This window comes from Schistocerca nitens, chromosome 1, assembly GCF_023898315.1.
Source record: "Schistocerca nitens isolate TAMUIC-IGC-003100 chromosome 1, iqSchNite1.1, whole genome shotgun sequence".
NCBI classification, from domain to species: Eukaryota; Metazoa; Arthropoda; class Insecta; order Orthoptera; family Acrididae; genus Schistocerca; species Schistocerca nitens.
In genome coordinates, this window is record NC_064614.1 from 806,242,037 (window position 1) to 806,256,120 (window position 14,084).

Genomic DNA, 14,084 nt, shown 5'->3' on the forward strand with positions numbered 1-14,084 from the left:
GATATTGTGTAGATTAATTAAATAATCTACTTAAAAGTGCTGAAAATGACTATGACTCACTGTGGTTCATTCCTGGACACTCATGTTATTAATTGTACAATGTGCACATTTTGTATAAGATTTCATTGAAGAAGGTTATAATATTAAAAGCAGCATACTTGCCTTTGGTAGTAGCTGTTGTATGATAAATAGTAAAACTATAGAGTGAGTGCTGGATTTCAAAATTCACTTTCTTGGGAACCACAATGAAAAGAGGAGGTGGAAAAACTTTTTGAAGAATGAATAAGATCAAATTATGTTGAACAAAATAGTCTATAGGGGAATTCTGGAGATGGACAACAGTTGTAATTTAATCACAGTCTAAGGTAGCTTTTCAGTTTGCATTTCAGATCCATGTTATAATGGCTTTATCTTGAACATTATTTGTATTTCTGATATTGTTCTCGACTCTTCTTTTGGTGACAACCTTCAGTGAAGCTAATACCTTGATTTACATTTATTCCAGGGCTGGTTCATATTGATTGAGTGATCTAACGAGAATAATGTTTGCATTTCGATTGCTGTTCTCTTTTTTTAATGACCGACATGTTAGGTGTCTTATTTACTACTACTACTACTACTACTACTACTACTACCACCACCACCACTACTACCACCACCACCACCACCACTACTACTACTACTACTACTACTACAACTACGACTACCACACCGAGCGAGATGATGCATTGGTTAGCACACTGGACTTGCATTCAGGAGGACAGCAGTTCAATCCCGCATGGGGTCATCCTGATTTAGGTTTTCTGTGATTTCCTTAAATGCTTCAGGCAAATGCTGGGATGGTTTCTTTGAAAGGGCATGGCCGGCTTCCATCCCCATCCTTCCCTAATCTGATGAGAAAGATGACCTCACTGTTTGGCCTGCTCCCTCAAATCAATCCAACCCCACTGTTACCACCACCACCACCACCACCACCACTTCTATGTCTGCTTCTATTTAAACTACTAAAGTGTCATATTGCGATATCAGTTTAATTCTGCTTCTATGTACACTACTTAAGTGTGACATATTGAGATATCAGTATGTACTTCAGTGAAGCGCTGTAGAGTAATCCCAAATTTGAAGTGTGAAAGTTAATGTATTCTCTCTTTACAGTTACACAAGTGTATATGTACCCTCTTCTGCAAAGTTCTTTGCATCATTGATGCATCACATCACATCACTGTATGAGAAAGTGACTAATGTTGTGTGGAAGCTTTAAATGAAAATAACCTGTCGGATAGTGTTATCTGTAGGAGATGCTCTAATGCTGTAGGCCGTGTTATAATAGTTCAATGACCGGTGATGTTGAAATCACGATACCGGTACTGAAATCACTTAAAGGGAATATGCATTTATGGTAGTGAGGGAATTGATAAAACAGCAGTGAGCATGGCATTGTGTGCTAGAGAAGTTGTGTGAAGTGAAATGATTAATGAGAATATTATAAACAAAGCTCTTATAGCATTTCGTTATTCACACAGCTTGTGAGTGCAGTTGTGGTCTACATTCATTTCAGATGTATGAAAGGATAATCTCAATTTATAAAATCGTATTTTAACAGACACAGCAGGAATGGATGCTGTTGTATTGTGTAGGCACAAAGTTGAGATCTGATAATGTATCTGCTCAAGATTTTTTTGTGTATAACATGGAAGTAACAACGACAGATTAAATTATGAGGCTGTGGTCAGAAACAACATTAGCTAACATACTGCCTGATTTTAAATAAAAAAATAAAAAATGTAGTACATGCATGCTACTCATAATAATCATTTTTAAACGTCAAACCTTGTTGTTTTACTGTCTTTATTCCTGTGCTTGGTCTCATGAGATTCAGGTAGTTTTTAATTATTTGTTAATACTTTATAAATGTGAAATTTTGTTTGAAAGTCCCTTTTGTTAATTATAGTATCTTTTTTTTTTATTTAAGTGTAATACTAGACTACTCTTACGTGGAGGACATATCATAGTTTTAAGCCATAACATCTAACAATCAACTGGACATGTAAAACTTACAAGAATTTTGTTATATAGTGCATAAGTATTTGTGATCAATGGAAGTATTAGTTGTTAAGTTCGATGATTCCTTGTAAAATATGTAAACATCCGTTGGGACTCTTGATATCTCCCACTGTAATGATGATCATTCACAGTTGAATTTCCAAATTGTTTGCACAAATAAGGAGCTTATACCAGTGTAAAAGATTATATTACATATACAGTACTGACAGTTATAGTACACTGAAGAACATCATTTCAACAACATTTTCATTTTGTATTACTATCTAATTATTATAAAATATGCCATCCTTGTAATTCCGTCCTGACATGGTTGTGTTAACACTGAAAATATAAGCACATTTTGTGATACTTTTTGTAAATAAAACCCTTTGAAAGGAAAAAAGTCTCCTGATTTTGTTAACTAAGGAATATTGTGTTGAAATTAGTATTTTATTCTATGAGATATTGTTGATTATTAATCAAGCATATCTGCTGCAGTAACGTATCATCGTAGGAACACTCGTTTTCGCACCCTAATTAATTAGTTATATATCTAAAAACAAAGATGATGTAACTTACCAAACGAAAGCGTTGGCATGTTGATAGACACACAAACAAACACACACGCAAAATTCAAGCTTTCGCAACCAACAGTTGCTTCATCAGGAAAGAGGGAAAGACGAAAGGATGTGGGTTTTAAGGGAGAGGGTAAGGAGTCATTCCAATCCCGGGAGCGGAAAGACTTACCTTAGGGGGAAAAAAGGACAGGTATACACTTGCGCGCGCGCGCGCACACACACACACACACACACACACATATCCATCCGCACATATACAGACACAAGAAGACCAGTTAATTAGTTAGTTAGGCAGTGGAGTAAATTATTCAAAGGGAGTTTCTAAACATGGCATTTCTTACGTGGGGAAACAGCCAATGGATTGTGAATGATTGTCGTGGCAGAAAATATTTTGATGCCAAACAGCTACATTTGGTATCTCTTTTTGGAAAACGGCCATATACTATGAGTGATTGATGTGGTAGGATATATTTAAGCAGTGAACATTATGTATGAACTTTGGAAACTATAGATAAACTGAACTGGTGTGGCAGAAAACATTCTGTCCAGTGAATATTATGTGTGAACTTTGTAAATTGCCACTGAACACTGAATAGTGGCCATTGTAGAAACTGGTTTGAATAATTATAATTAATTTGGTGAAGTTGATTAAGTTGAACACTAGGGGAGACTTTTGATTTTGAACTGGTATTGAGGGTTATGTTGTTACGAACAGTGATGTTGAATGTTGCTGTATACTATGTGTAGCAGTGACAGATAATAAATGACAGTAGAAGCCATTGATTGGTCTGTTGTGGAACATTGTGGGTATCGAGAACTATGAGTGGATGTTTATTGCCACATTATTAATCTGGCAATGGCATGTCAATTGCCTGTGAATTTGGGTGAATAAAGATGATGTAATCATTGGACGGTGTGCACGACTAAGAGTGCAGCAATTGCAAATGCATGTTACCTGCAACTGACAGTGAGCTTGCCAAAAAATCAAATTGGCTGTGCTACATCAACGTGGTGGAATCAGCGGTAATTACCAAACGGTGTGTGAGAATTCAAGTGCGGCAGGCATTACCTCCAGACTTCTGGCAATTGATGGTGACCTGCCTGTGTTATCGGCTTGATACACACTGCTTCAGCTATGTGACAAATCGAGGTGGCACCTAACTTGTCAGTAATTAATGTATGTTGCTTTTACAAAATCATTAAAGAGGGGAAGTTTTTCAGTTCTATGAGATTTAATCTTGCAACTTTAGGTCTTACAAATTTTGTGTTTTGTAAATAACTGCTGTTGTAATTCAGGCAAGATGATTTCAGTTAATGAAAAGGTAATGAGATTCTCCTCCAAGGAAGTGTTAATAATAATGATAATAGTAATGAGCTTTTAAATCCTATTTTAAAGCAGGCAAGATGAATGTTAGTGAAGATATGGGAAGGAGTTTACGATCCAGGGAAGTAATGTTAATAATGAGAACAATATTAGTAAGTTAACTAGCAGTGAGACTGGTATTTATTTCATTAAGTTACTATCAGATTGTAGAGTATGACAACTTTATTTTCGAAGGTAAGTGGCATTTTATTCAAGATAAGGACTTTGAATGAGATTTTTGTGGTAATTTACTGTGCTGTTTTAGGACTTACGATTTGTGGGCTGTTGCTATAGAATAACTAAGGCAAAATGAGCACTGTTAGGGAGAATATGGGTAATGAGACACCCATGAACGGAAATGTTAATATGTTAACTAATAATAAATGTACTGTGATTTCTGAAGTTAATACAGTCTCAGGGGTTGAAGGTTGATATCACAGTGAAGATGACCAGGAAACAAAATGAAAATAATGGCTTAAGTAAAACAGGAATAGTTGATAATAAAAAGAATATGGATTGATGCAGGCTGTATACAGTTTATTATTACGAGAATTAAAAAGTTTTGTCAGGCAGATGTAACAGGGTTATGAGGATTTGAGTGAAGAGACTGAATGAAATAAATTGCAACTACTGAACAACTTGTTCATTTAAATAAAGTTTTTGAAGACTCAAAGTAGTGAAGATGAATTAACAGGTATGAAAACTGTTAATTGCTAAGAATGCAGATACTGAAAATGACAGAATAAGTACCAGAAAGGAGATGTTAGGAGAGGTTATTGGTAAAGAAACTCAAGTACATCAATATTATGAAATGGGGAAAGATGAGATTCAGAAGAATTAATGTTGGACACAGATGTCATAATGGGTAAATTCCCAAGAGGGTTAGAGTTTTCTTTATATTTTTAAATTTTCCTTTTGTTAAATAAAAATAGAAAATCTTAAACATTTTAGTTGGTGGTGGGTGGGGGGGGGGGGGGGGGGGACATGACATATATGTCCCATGCCAACACATATCTCATTAGATTTCATGATACAGAGTAGAAAAGCTTATGCTGCTATTTGCCAACAAGCAGTTACGACAGGAAGGAATCCTCATCCTATAGACCAATAGATGGTCACTGAGCATGAGAATGGAGATGTGTGTATGAACTGCGTTGTACTGGAGTAAACAGAGAATACACTGATCCGTCTTGCGTGTCTTGGCAACACCATAACCTTGTTTATTAATATTAACTGTTTAAATGTTTATATATGACTAACTAGAACGTCATGATTGCAGTAACTCCAAAGTCAGCCTCACATTTTAATTAGAATTTATTTAATATTGTCAGTCATTGAATGAGTAAACTAACAAATCAGTAACATGCCCTGTGCTGGCAGATGTGAAACACTGAAGGTAGCTCATGCAAATTTGTAAGTTTGCACTGACATTAAAGTCATGTGGAAGTAATTTATGAACTTGAAATGGTGCTCGGTGAGTGAAGGTTAGAATCCACAAACTTAAGTTCAAATATTAGTGTTAGATTGATTATAAAAACTGTTTTTTTCCTTACTTTTTATTAAAAACATGGTGGCATCCTTTTATTTATAGATTTATATTGAAGTAGTTCTGTTAATTTTCCACTTGCCTGTCCATCATTCATAGTTGATTGGATACATGTTTGGACACATGACTGGCAGACAGCTTCACAAGACACGAGGTTACCAGACATCTTAATGGTGGAGTAGGGAACTTGCAGGTATGCTCGACCATTTACGAGTTGGTCAATTCGTGAGGAACAACTTGTGTTGTTAGCATGTCCAACAGAGTAATTTATCATGGTATGAACACTTTTTATCTCACTCTGATAAATTAATTAGTTAGGCAATGGTGTAAAGTATTGAAGGGGATTTGCTATACCTTGAAACACCATAACATGATGAAGAATATATTATTTTTAGATAACTATTTTGGCAAGCTTTATTACATCTACAACATCAGAAATCCATAACAAAAATTCTGATTGTGTAAGGGTTTGAGACCTTTGAAGCTATAGATAGGAGGATGAATGACAGAAATTACAATTATCATCAAATATTGATTGTTACGTTTACCAGAAAGGAAGCTTGACCTATGGAGGTACCCCATCTGGCATGAATAATGTTGTACAAAGGGAGTTTGGTTCTCTTGGAAAGAGGGAACAATGCTATAACTGCTTTGACTTAAAAGTGTTATATAACAGTCAGAAAGCATTTGGAATTTACAGCGGTGAATTTTCTGATAGAAAAAGAGCCCGCCAATAGAAAACAGTGGGTTTATACCACACTACCATTACTTACTGCTACAACAGAGGATTGTTCACTTGTCACTGTGGTGTGATGTTTGTGTCCATTTACATTTTGATTAAATAAATTTTGTATCATGTCTGGCTGTAGGATAATGAGCAGGTGTTAGGGGTTCCATTTAGTGAGTAGAAAATCTCTGTTCACAAATTTTTGACACCTCAAGAGACTGACTGGATTCAGTTCTTATTTATATTCATGTAAAATATGTAAATATGTCCCATGGAAAGGACTATAATAGACTGCCATGCATGCAGAGATTTCCAGTTCATCTTAAATTTTCAGGTTTATGAAAAGTAGAGAATCTAAGAAAACAGAAATAATACACTGATTGATGAAAGGATGCTACAGGAGCATGCTGAAGATCAATTTGGTAGATTGGATAGCTAATGGTAAAGTACTGATTCTAATTTAGGCAAAATAAATTTATGGCATAACTTCACTGAAAGAAGGATCGGTAACTAATGGTAAGTTACTGGTTTGAACTGGGAATAAAAGAAATTTCTGGCACAACTTCACTAAAAGACAGATCGATTTGATGGGGGACATGCTCAGGCCTCAAGAAACTGTCAGTTTGGAAATGGAGGGAAGTGTGAGGGGAGACCAAGGCTATAATCAGATTCAAATGAATTTGGGGTGCACTGCTTATAGAGAGTAGAAGAGTCTTGCACAGGATAGGCTAGCAGGGACTGAACACTTCAACAACAACAACAACAACAACAACAGCAACAACAACAACAGATGAAAGGATCAACATTTAACAAAGGTACTCAGCCAAATGGCAAAATATGTATAGGGTAAAAGAGAGAGAGAGAGAGAGAGAGGGAAGGTTGCAAAATGATGGCAGTTATCAAAGAGAAGGGCCATGTTTCAAGCAAAGAGGAGTATACACATGGTAGAATGTCCTTCATTAAAGAAAATTACTGTAAAGTGCAACAAATGAATCTGAATTACAGATACATTAACAATGAACATAATGGTATTACAGACATAATGACAAAGTGTGTGTAAAACTAATCAAGATACAATGAGAGGAATGTCTTCTTGAGATACTGATTCATCAATAGGAAAAATACCTCAAACAAAAGATAACGGAAAGGGAACTTCAATAATTTTTTTCAGAAAATTCAGCTAAAGTAGCCACTCACTCCAAATTGGAATAGTACTGTAACTGTTATTCTTCACAAGAATGGAGACAAACGTGATACAAAAAGCTTCATAATATAAGAATATTCACAAAAATTATTTTTAGTGGTGTAGGAAAACGACTGGATCAAGTAGTGAATCATTCATAAGTCATAAATGAAGTTATGGAATTGTGTAATGGAAGTGATGAATGAATGAGAATTGATTATTTGCCAGTGTCTTATAACTTCTGAGAAAGCGTTAGACCCACATGTACAGAATCTGCACTAACAACACTTGAGAAACAAAACATAGATTCAGCCTACATTAGTACAGTAAAGAATATTCAATATCACGACCACCTGGTTAATAGATGTTGGCCCACTTTTGGAATGCAATGCAGCAGCTATTACATGTGGCATGAATTCAACAAGACATTGCCAGGTTTCCAGAGGTGTGTCGCTCCTATGTCTATGCAAAGAACACGCATTTCCCATAAATTAGTGGCCATTGGTTTGTGGGTGTGGAGTAGGCCTCAGTAATGTCCTAGGTGTGTTCCATTGGGTACAGATCAGGCGAAATTGGTGGCCAAGACATCAGTGTGACTTGACTACCATACTCCTTGAAAGAATGTAGCGAGATTTTGGCTTTCTGACACAGACAGTTTTCCTGCTGGAAGGTGCCATCACTCCATCACTGTTGGGGAAGACATCAACATGAAGGCTGACAGTAATACTATTCACATAGTCCACAGCTGTCATGACACCATCGATTAGTGAAACATGTCCCATGGAAACCCAGGTGTTTGTACCCATAATGTAATACTTAATAATTACTTTCTTTTCCTTTTATGTTAAGTGCAGTTGCACATCTAATATGTACATGAGCATTGCAGGATGTTATTTAGGCAAAGTTCCAGTTAAATTTATTTTTCAGTTGGTTCAGTTGATGTTACTGATTGTAACAATTCAGTTACTTTTACAAGAAACTCAATTAATTAAGAGTTATGGCTAACTGAAATTTCGAGTATAGTAAGCAATGGAAAAACACCTTGAGTCGATAGATAGCTGTTACCATTCATTCGAAAATATTCTTTAAATTACCTGAAACTAATTAACTTAAGAGATAACTGACACTGAAAGTTCGGAATCTTGTAATTTCGGTTGCCTTAATGCTTGCTACTTTATTAACGTTTAACATTACAATTTTCTTGCTATATTTTTCTGAACCAAACGACACCTCTCATAATTAAGGCACTGATTAATATGTCGAATAATTTATCATTGAGGGGTTGCTGGCAAAAACCCCACTGGTCAGATAATCACAGTGCTGGGAAAGTGGAAAGAAACTGCATAACTTCGTCCCATAAGTACCTAATTTGTTTTACTTTTGTCTAAATATCCTGTAGGCATCAGGAATGTTATGAGAACCAATTGAGCGATACAAAATTATATTCTCTAGGTATTGATAAGGTAAATAGATTGGGCTAGTGGGGTTTTTGCAGAACTCAATAACAACGCCACAAATATAATGCATAATAATATTGCAGTTACATACCATGAAGATGTTATTGTCATACTGAGATAATATCTTACCACTTATATTAGTTAAACAATGATTTATTAAAGATACCAAACAGTCTCGAGTACTTCTCTTTGCTTGCATGATTTTCGAGGTTTTAATAAGCCTCCAGCCTTCGCAGATTTCACTCCACAAGGGATTGTGAAAGCTCCTTGTAAGTACATTGTGTCAGGGACTTTGAACTTTGGATCTGTGATGATGTGGGGGTTCCAAGTATTATGGTACTTGTCTCGCAAATATACAGCTTTGTTTTTAAAGTCCAACCCTAAAGGCTGAATGCTTTGGGATTTCTAAAAACTAACTGATGGTTGCTTTTTTAAAATCCTTGAAATCATGGTGGGTGATGTACATGGACCCGTTTGGATCTTCAGAATCCTTTCACCCCAGCCTTCGGAGAAGTTTGCTGGTGGTAGTCTTTACATATTAAGCACAAATAAGAGAAAAGTCCTGGTCATTTGGTAGGTAGCTATGACCATGAAAAGGGAAAAGAGATATAACTCTTTAAAATTTTTTTGAGAATGTGCACCACACAGAAGGAGAAGTAAACCATTGTTTTATTTTTGTTTTGCCCAGGATAACTGTCACCTATCAAAACCAGCTCCCCCGTTAACTCTGCGTTTTGGATGCTATTTATGAAATGTGGCAGTATCGAGATAACCCCATTGGGACCCATTCTTTCCCTGATTTTCAAAATATCTGTATGTTTTGACATTTCGTGTTACTAAATCGCGTACCTCGAAGATACAACACCACAGTTGATGCATGTAGTATACAACACTTGTTGGTAAATGAGAAAGAGGTAAATTCCGCATAAATTCAATCAAGATGTAGTTAACTTTTCCCTCTCTGGTTTTCATAACAAATGCACCTGGTTCGTCCGAGTAGGCCTCCACTTTTTTGAGGTGAACAGCTTCCTGTACCTTACAGGCTTCTCTCTCCATAACTTCGTTACCTGCAATTACTTTTTGCTGAAGCAAATCGTATTCTTTGCACGTATCAGTTCTGGGACATCTGAAATGACTGTTGAAAGTTATGGAAATCTGTCAGTAAAGTTTGTAGGGCATATTTGTTCGGTAGACGTTACGAAAATCGGCATGGACATCCTTGACAGTGAGGTCATCTGAAAAATGGTTCAAATGGCTCTGAGCACTATGGGACTTAACATCTGAGGTCATCAGTCCCCTAGAACTTAGAACTACTTAAACCTAACTAACCTAAGGACATCACACACATCCATGCCCGAGGCAGGATACGAACCGGCGACCGTAGCGGTCGCGCGGTTCCAGACTGAAGCGCCTAGAACCGCTCGGCCACTCCGGCCGGCTGAGGTCATCTGACAAATAGCTACTGTGTGTGAGTAATGGGATTTCCAGGTGGCCGCTCTGGACCATTTGGACATAAAAACTTAGACAACACGTGTATAGCCCACAAAAAATGCGGGCAGTTGTAAACGAAATGTAGCTAGCGTATCAGTGGTGTATCGGGAGTTCATCAGAGCACTCTTGCGGCAGCTGCCTGAAGCACCACGGGCTAGTGGTGTTCTTGCTAGCAACAGTCCAGACTTGTGAGAGTTCTGCAGAATCGCCGTATTTTTAGAGATTTATACAGCACTAACTGAGGTGTTTTTGGCAAAAGCGGTTGTGTAATCACATGAGTAATGCTGAACACTACACGATAGGGCCTCTAACTCATTTTTAGATTTTTTTGACTAGGTGCATTTTCGGTAGCAACCCCTTAATTATAAAACATTATTTTCACGATAGATGCCTGCCGGCAGCAGTGCCCGAACCATTCTAGGCACCTCAGTCCGGAACCGCACTACTGCTACAGTCGCAGGTTCGAATCCTGCCTCGGGCATGGATGTGTGTGACGTCCTTAGGTTAGTTAGGTTTAAGTAGTTCTAAGTTCTGGAGGACTGTTAAGTCCCATAGTGCTCTGAACCATTTGATAGATGCCATACTCATAAATAGGAAATTTCTAAATCAGAAACAAAACAATTTTTCATTAACATTTATAATTTACTAGCCTTCAACATTATTCGTAAGTCAGGTAACAGTAATATCTTATACTCCACATGAAATATCAAAATCTAATCCTGTCGATTTTCGAAACATTAAGTTATTTCAGAAATGACTTTATATCCTTACACAAGTCTTTAAGTAGCTGCTCCTACCCCAGAATCGCCAGTCTGTGACTAGGAACCAATCACGCAACATCATTATGTTGGTCTGTGTTAGAGCCTGGCTTCAGATATGAAACTTATAACATCCATGTTGAAAGACACTGTGACCGAAAACTACAGATGCAATAACTTTGTTGATCTGTACTGGAAGGTTTGCTATAGTCAGTACAGTAGATACAGTGTTAATTTGTGCAACTGTATTGAATCGTGGATCTTTTGTCCAACCTAAAACAAAACAATATGTTAATCTGGTGAAGTTATTATGCCACACTACATTACGACTGTTTTGTGATTTTAAGTTGGTTGTCCTTTGCTACACTGAATTATGGTTAATTATTTCATCAAGGATATGTTTACTGCACAAGAACCTGATAGTACAAACTGTAACAAAGTGAAATTTTCCATAACCTGCACTGAGCAGGGTAGGGCAGTGGTTACCACACTAGACTCACATTAGAGGGGACGACGGTAGTAGTAGGGCCAAGAGAGTATCAGCCCACTCTGCATTATTGCCAATTATCTTCAAGATGGCGGCGACAGATGTAGCAATGACGTCATGGTGGGAAGTTCAAATTTTGGATGGAAAAAAAGGTCAATTGGGCTACCTCCACTAACCTAAGAAAATGTCGGGAAAATATGTCACTTGGGCTACTTCCATGAACCTAAGTCATCCAACCACCACCTCTTCCTTGGAATTGGCAGGAAAAGGACTCAGCCTGTGCTGGGCTGCTAGATAGGATGGACGTAAGTGTATTTTCCATGCAGTGTTTATTTAAACAATTTGATTTGTCATAGGCAGTAGTTCCATCCAGTGTGTTCACCATGAGGTCTGCAGTCCTACTGACCTAGTACACAATACTGCCACCAGAGGGCACTGTCATCCCATGGTGGTGTGGGGTAAAAATGGTGGGAAAAGGACTCAGTCTATGTCCAGCTGCTAGAGGGAGGAAGAAGTGTACTTTATTTATTTTCAGTGGGAAGTTGGAACCATTTATTAAGGGATGGATTTCACGTACTTTATTTATTAAACTGATACAAAACACTCACTCTCACGTGCTTGGGATCACAATAAGTAGCCTGCAGACCTGCAAACTACTCGTAAATTATCGAAGTAGTGCTGTACACTGATGTACAGACACCCAAACAACTCCTAATTGTCAAACTAATGCATTTATAATGCTCTGCAAACACGTTTGCTAATTGTAAACTGTTCAAATAATACATTACACAGCCTGCAGACTACTCGTAAATTACCGAACAAGCGCAGTACACTGATGTACAGATACGAAAACAACTCGTAAATTGCCAAAATAATGCATGTATAATGCTCTGCAAACATGATCACTAATTGTAAACTGTTGAAATAATGCATTGTTCAGCTCACGGATATGAAACCTACTCTCAAGTTACCGAAATAATACAGTACACTGATGCACAGACATGTTCAATATATATAAAATTGGCATTCCATTTCTTCTTCCTTCTAGTACTCAACACAAATGGCATAGTGGGAACAAGTGTACCATGTGGAACTGAGAGCATAACACACACAGCAGCCCAGGGTGCCACAGAGGGCATCCCAGAGTGCCCCAGAGGGCATCCCAGAGTGCCCCAGAGGGCTAAAACACCAAGAAGAATCGCTTCTCGGCTTTTGGCAAGATCAATGTGTAGGATTATGTATTAATCATTATTACTATATCTTCATTCCATTGAGGTTATAAACATGTCACCCTACACAGAATGCTGCGCCGCCAGCGACGACGGTAACCACGTCGCTTAAACAGCCGAAAATAATGCTCTGCAAAAACACTCATTACACATAAAAACACTTTCGAACTATCACTAAGAAATTCGATTGCAACATATCAGTGAACTGTTTCCTACTGAGCCCACAAGACGGCACACTCAAGCCTGTCCCACATGCGAAATGCGTCTAGGCGCGCACATATTCACTGTTGCTGACGCATAGCTTTTGTATTTGCGCAGGCCTAATTGCCGAGCGATAGATGTCTGTCTAGCGCCTCACCATCGCAAGCATAGCTAAAAGGTTGTCAGTGGTATACTGACGTCACATGTCAATGTAAATAACAGCCAAGTTTCCATCTAGATGCACTATAGAAATCTGTTGCAATGCTTCCCAGAATTACACAGGATGTAATTTTCCTAGCGATCGTAATGGGACACCCCATCCCACATGTGAGACACATCAGCCACGTGCAAGTGTTTACCTGCCCAGTGTGGCTGACGCATAGACGTGAGATGTTTGCGTAACGTGGCTGGAATTTTCAGTGTCCTACAGCTACTGGTCTGGAGATGTCCTAATGCCACAATGTTGGATAAGGGACAACATCACGCCAGAGGTGGATGGTCTGCTTCAACTTGTCTTTGGACACTTGAACAAAGAATACATCACCTTACTCTCTGAACTTTCCATAGATACCTTACCCCCATCTTGTTCGAACCAGTCTGAAGAGGCTCCTATGTTACAGCACAAATGATTTCTTGTGAATGGATGGAGCATTCTGATTGGCTCTTACTGAATTTACCTGCGAAACTGCTGCTGCTGCTAGTGTGGGAGCACTGTCCATCATTTTTTTCTGCAGATGAGACTTCCAGCAGCAAAACTATTTTGTACAGATCGCCATACTGCACTGACAGTTGAACCCTGCCAAAGTGGTCTACAGATCGTCAAATACGGAAAGATACTTCCTCAATTACACTGCTCTGTTACTGACTCTGTGAGTGTGAAACTGGTCTCCACATACCATATCGATGTAATAAACACACCATTCATACCCTGCGCCATACAAAATCGCCACTTCTGCATCCTGCATATAACTGTCGAGCACCAGACACTCGAACATATACCGCAAAGACAGACAGCATAAGC